This window comes from Thermobia domestica, chromosome 3 (genome assembly GCF_964235325.1).
Source record: "Thermobia domestica chromosome 3, izTheDome1.hap1.1, whole genome shotgun sequence".
NCBI lineage: Eukaryota > Metazoa > Arthropoda > Insecta > Zygentoma > Lepismatidae > Thermobia > Thermobia domestica.
The window spans coordinates 133,148,770-133,154,393 of NC_137456.1; the positions used below are offsets into that span (position 1 = coordinate 133,148,770).

The 5,624-nt window shown below is 37.7% G+C and overlaps 2 non-coding genes across 2 annotated transcripts; one reads left to right on the forward strand and one right to left on the reverse strand.

The window, feature by feature from the left end:
* Positions 1-1,426: 1,426 nt before the first annotated feature.
* Positions 1,427-1,498, forward strand: TRNAM-CAU (transfer RNA methionine (anticodon CAU)). The gene has a single exon. It is a non-coding gene; the product is annotated as a tRNA-Met (tRNA).
* A 1,310-nt stretch (positions 1,499-2,808) lies between these two features.
* Positions 2,809-2,880, reverse strand: TRNAM-CAU (transfer RNA methionine (anticodon CAU)). The gene has a single exon. It is a non-coding gene; the product is annotated as a tRNA-Met (tRNA).
* Between the last annotated feature and the right edge of the window lie 2,744 nt (positions 2,881-5,624).

A 5,624-nucleotide genomic window follows, 5' to 3' on the forward strand; every position in this document is an offset into this window, starting at 1 on the left:
ATGTTATTGAAACAAGATTTCATTAATATCTTTGATGTGTTGTCTACTTTATTGATACGGCTAAAAATTATACCGTACTTGTCGATATCTCATAACTTGAAGAATTATAGTAAAAAGAATCTATCTTAAACTATTCAGGCTCAAAAATACCTTAAAGCAGGGGGTAAAAGTGGATTTGAAAAGGTAGTGGGACGATAGGTAGCGGCATGACGTCACGCCGTCCCCTGCATATCTTTGCTCATTGTAATATTTTAGGAACTGGAGGGACGGCGTACTTATTTTTGGAGGCGAGGATGGCGTTTCCCCGCGTTTCCTCTCACTTACCCTGCCCTAAAGCAAACATCTACAAACAGTATGAGCTTAATAAAGTGAAAATCAAATCTTTCAGTTCATACGTAACGTCCCACGACTAAGGGAGATGGATGGTTAAGACAAATGAATTATCATGGAAGAATTGGAGGAATAGTGATGTGGGAGGAAACGGAAGTAACCCAAGAAAACCTACTGACACGATGTTATCCACCACAAACTTGCTTGGCCGGGAATCCAAACAGAGAACCTCACACTACAGGCAAGCGCTGTACCATTAGGAAAAAAGTTTCCTAACTCTTACTTTCCGTTTCTACCATTGTTCAGAACTACTAGATTCAAAACTACTAGGTTCAGAACTAGGCTCCCCTAGCACTCTAAACCAGTTTCGCCGCTTCCGAAACAACGGATTCTTTTGGACAGGGAGGGGGAGTGCGCCAAAATACACGTTTTTAATGAGTAGGTTCACTGTTTGTCCACTAGAGTGCAGTGCTGCATAGGTGTAAATAAATACCTTTCTTGCTTTCAAGAAGTTGTAATATGTACACAGTAAATAGAAAGACCGGTTGCAAGTTTTTTTTTTTTTTTTTTTTTTTATGACAGCTATAAGATTCATTTAACGTGGCAATGTGGCCTAAGGAAGCAGGGGAGGGGGACATATAAAATAATCGAAAACGACCGATATTAGTGTCGAATCCTTAGTTTTCATGGTCTTTTAGATATAGTGACACCCCCGATGTCATGTAAGTCCAATTTAAGCCCTCATTGGTACCGGAAATGGGATTAAAATGGTAACGTAAAAATATCGAAAACGACCGATCTTAGTGCCGAATTATTAGTTTTCGGTGTCGCTAAGTTAATTGGTGGCAGTCCTGATGCCGTTTAACTCACCGGAGCAACCTTCTACTGCCACGGAAAGCAACACCAACATACATATTTTATTCATGTTTTTAATTCGGAGAATAATTTGCACTTAATGAAGGTTATTTTCTTTACGACTTTAGTTGTGTTCTATTGCAAGTTAATATGGGTTGCCAATTAAAAAGATTTCAAATTATTAAAACCTTTAAACAGTGCTTTGACTTCTAAGCCATAAATCAGTTGAAAGCGAAAGTTGAGCAGAGTGGCGCAGTGGAAGCGTGCTGGGCCCATAACCCAGAGGTCCGTGGATCGAAACCACGCTCTGCTATCTTCTTTTGATTCATCGTTCCATCTTAAAAAAGTACTTAAAACAAATTTTGTCTTTCTTTAAATGAGTACTTTCTTAAACAGCCCACAATACTGTAATATTAGATAAAAATACATCTGAGAATACGTCGTTGATCTCCTTCCATCTTCCAGTTTTGCAATTCCCCGTTAAAATTTATCAAAATTTACAGCCAAACATTAAAATCCTTTAGAAACAAAAGTAAACTTAATGTGACCGATGCTAATAAAGCTAACACGGAACAACAAATCTAAAACACAATGTGTAACGTTGGTTCAGGACCTGTATACGAAAAGGAAAGTAATGTGCGCAGAATAAACACTAATATCCAGGGGGTAAAAGTGAGGGGGAACGAGGTCGGATGCCGTTATCCCACTTAAAACAAAATATACACAGCGTACCCTCACTTCCTAAAAAATCTGAGGAAGGACATTCGGTGAAAGCGACAGGAAAAACTGCCTGCTCTACGATGACAACTTATCCAGTCATTGTGCTCTCCTCACATGTGAGTTTATCACTAAAAACAAAGTAATCGCACTTCCACACCCACCCTATTCGCCAGATTTATCTCCTGCGAACTTCACTATCTCCCCGAAGCTGAAGATTCAGGTCAAAGATCGCCGTTAGGACCATTGCGGAAATCCAGCACGAATCGCAGAAGGTGCATGGCACGCATCGAAAACGAAGGCTGCTGGATATTTTTCAGCGGTGGCAGAAATGCTGGGAGTGCTGTACTGCTCTACAAGATGACTATTTTGAAGAGATAGTGTGTAGACGTAGTATCTAGGACATTAGAGAATTAAATGAGTAATATATATATTAGAGAATTAAATAAGTCTGAATCGAGAGTATGAGACGAACATGTAAAAACAGCGTCCCATCTAAAGAAATTATATGAGGATATTCGAAATTATCGAAATAAAATCAATAAGCATAAATTAAAAATACGTTTTGTCTCGAAAACAAATATACTGTAGTTTCCAGTCTTAGTTTTATAAGCATATGTCACATTATGTTTACTTTTGTTTCTAAAATATTTCAATATGCGCCTGTAAATTTCGACCGAATTCAATGGAAAATAGCAAAAATGCAAAAGGAATCAACGACACATTTCCAAAATTATTTATTTAGTATTATAGTGGCTCGCTTAGGTAAGTATTCGTTTATTGAAAGACAAAATTAATTTTGAAGAAATTGTATTTTAAATGGAACGATAAAGTATTCGTTTATTGAAAGACAAAATTTATTTCGAAGTAATTGTATTTAAATTCCACCAAAAAAAAAGTAACTCTTAGCAGAGCGTGGTTTCGATCCACGGACCTCTGGGTTATGGGCCCAGCACGCTTCCACTGCGCCACTCTGCTTCTTGCTACTACCCGTACTTTTTATTATGATCAATCAATTCTTCAAAATACCTAATAGCCTGGAATCTTTTTATTGGGTAACCAAAACTAACTTGCAATAAAACACAACTGAAAGTCGTAAAGAAAAAACAACCTTTGTTAAGTACAAATTATTCTTTTAACTGAAGACTAGGCAAAATGCTCGTGTTGCTCTTGCTTTCCACGGCAGTAAAAGCCTGCTCCGTTTCAGTACTTGGTTTTGTCTTTTGTTAAAGATGGTTCAAGGGTTTAGAATAAACAAAATTCTACAGTGTTAAGGATGAGCTAGTTGTAGAATGTTACGTGTGTTAGCTTGATTCATTGACTAACTGGTGTTTATTCTTCCTTTTTCAGCACTGAGGAAATATGGACAGGATCTATATTCGGGAACTGAACCACTAATCAAGTATGTATCAAGTGTCTACGATCGAATCCACGGGCAACATTCACAGAAAGCATCAATGTTAGCCATTTACTGCGAAAGAAGACATCAATTTAGAATAATCTTGTGAAATGTTCTGTTAGTCATATATTGTTAGTTTCGTGATTAACAAAGTAGTGTTGCTCTAAGCATTCTCAGTTCTTTTCTAGGAAATGCTTAATATTTAGTGAATACTTTAGAACAAAGCGGTAAGCTTCTAGCATCTTAAGAGATTTTAGTTTTCTTCAAGTATATGTTTGGAAGAGACTGGGGGAACAGTCATCATCATCATCGTTATAAGTATTACGCCGTTATTGGCATGTCACTTGCTGCAGCTGAGAAGCTTCCATGCTCCACCTTCTTTCAATAACCTCTTCCTCTTCACGTACGATTTTTCTGTTTTATATCGTCCATTAATTGTAGTCTCCTTCGTCCCCTCCCTCTCTTTCCTGCCATCATGCCCTCTAAAACGTTCCTCATTATACAATTCCTTCTTAGCCAATTTCTCTTCCTCTTCTTAATAATATGTAAAATTGTTCTTTTCTCCATACCATTTCTAACATCCTCTCATTCATTTCCCACTCAGCTCAGCTAATTCTCTCCGTTCTTCTCCATACCCACATTTCGAAATCTTCCAGTAATTTCTCATCATTTTTGCTTAATGTTCATATTTCTGACCAATACAGTACAATACTCCATACGAAACAATTTATGAGTCTTTTTCTCAACTCTTGATTCAAGATCCCACAAAATAGTATTTTCTTGCTCGTAAAGACTTCTTTCGCCATACCTACCCTTGCTTTTATTTCAAGTTCACTCTTCAACGAGAGAATTAATTCCGTTTACGCTAGGACCAAACTCCGCCCACTTATACGGTGAACATACCTTCACCGCGGATCTAACTGCACATGGTATGTTCATTCTATTTCCGTAATTCAAGCAATCAGTACAAGAAACTCTAAGATATACGTACAAGGTACCGGTACGTGTTGTCGAAGAATCTTATATAAAAATTGTAGACAACATCTACGTGCAAATAATCCTGTGCAAATATCAATATGTTTTGCTATGCAAGGACTATGAGAACAGAGAAGGGATAAGACAATGTGATACTATTTCCCCCAAAATTTTTACAAACGCGCTTGAATTCGTATTTCGATCTCCTAATCGAAGAGCAGAGGAATACACGCCAATGGAAACATCTGAGTCATCTTCATTTTGGTGATGAGTTTTATTCGTTAAGAAGATACACAAAATGCAAGAGAATTGAAGGGATGATTTAAAGCGCAAGAAAGTCAGGTTGAAAGTGAATATAGAAAGCCTGAAATTTGTGTTTTACGTCCATATGCAACACCGAAGTTATGAAGAACATAGCCTAATACTATCGTGGGCTCTATACTGCGAATGGGGCTTCAATCCGATACAGCTGGCAGATACACGTACCATCACATAAGACCAACCTTTACTATATAGGCCACTTCCAAGAGAGCTGGATTACAGGACAACGCCACTGCTCCCTACAAATTTAGGCCTAATATTGGGATTGATATTCTTCTCCGTCTTTCTCTCCGTCTTTTCCCACTTACGTGAGATCGACGTTTCTGATTAATCTTGTACCTGGTCCCGGAATTCTTTCCCTGTTAGACCTATCTCCTTGAACTCATTCTTAACCACATCCGTCCAATTTCCTTCTTGGTATCCTTCTACCTCTCTTCCTATCCACTTCAATTCTCATCAATCTTCTGACTACATAGTTGTTTGTTCTTCCCATTAGATGGTCATACCAATGCATCTTCTTTCACTAACCTTCTTAGGTATCTCTACAACCTTGATTTTCTCCTTACTCTCTCATGTTATTACACATTCAGCCCAGCATCCTCATTTCGGTAAGATTCAAACTCTTTGTCTGTGTTTATTGGCGATGTTTCTGCTCCGAATATCATTGATGGTCTAACCATTGTTTTGTAAATCATTCATTCATTCTTTACCGTGCAGTCACACAGAAACCCACATATTTTCTTTCAATTTCACCATCCCTCTTCCATTTGGTATGTAATTTCAGTCCAAATCACCATTCTAGCAACAGATGAACCTAATATTTAAAAAAAAAATCACTTCATTCAATTATTCTCCTTGTAGTCTTACTTCACCATATCTTTCTCCGTTGAACTCGAAATGTTCAATTTTCTTTCTTTTAGGCTTCTATCTTCCAAACCTTTCTCCAACTATCTACTTTCCTTTCAAATTCTCCTCTGTTTGTATTTCATAGTACAGTATCGTCGGTAAACATCATACACCAGGGGAC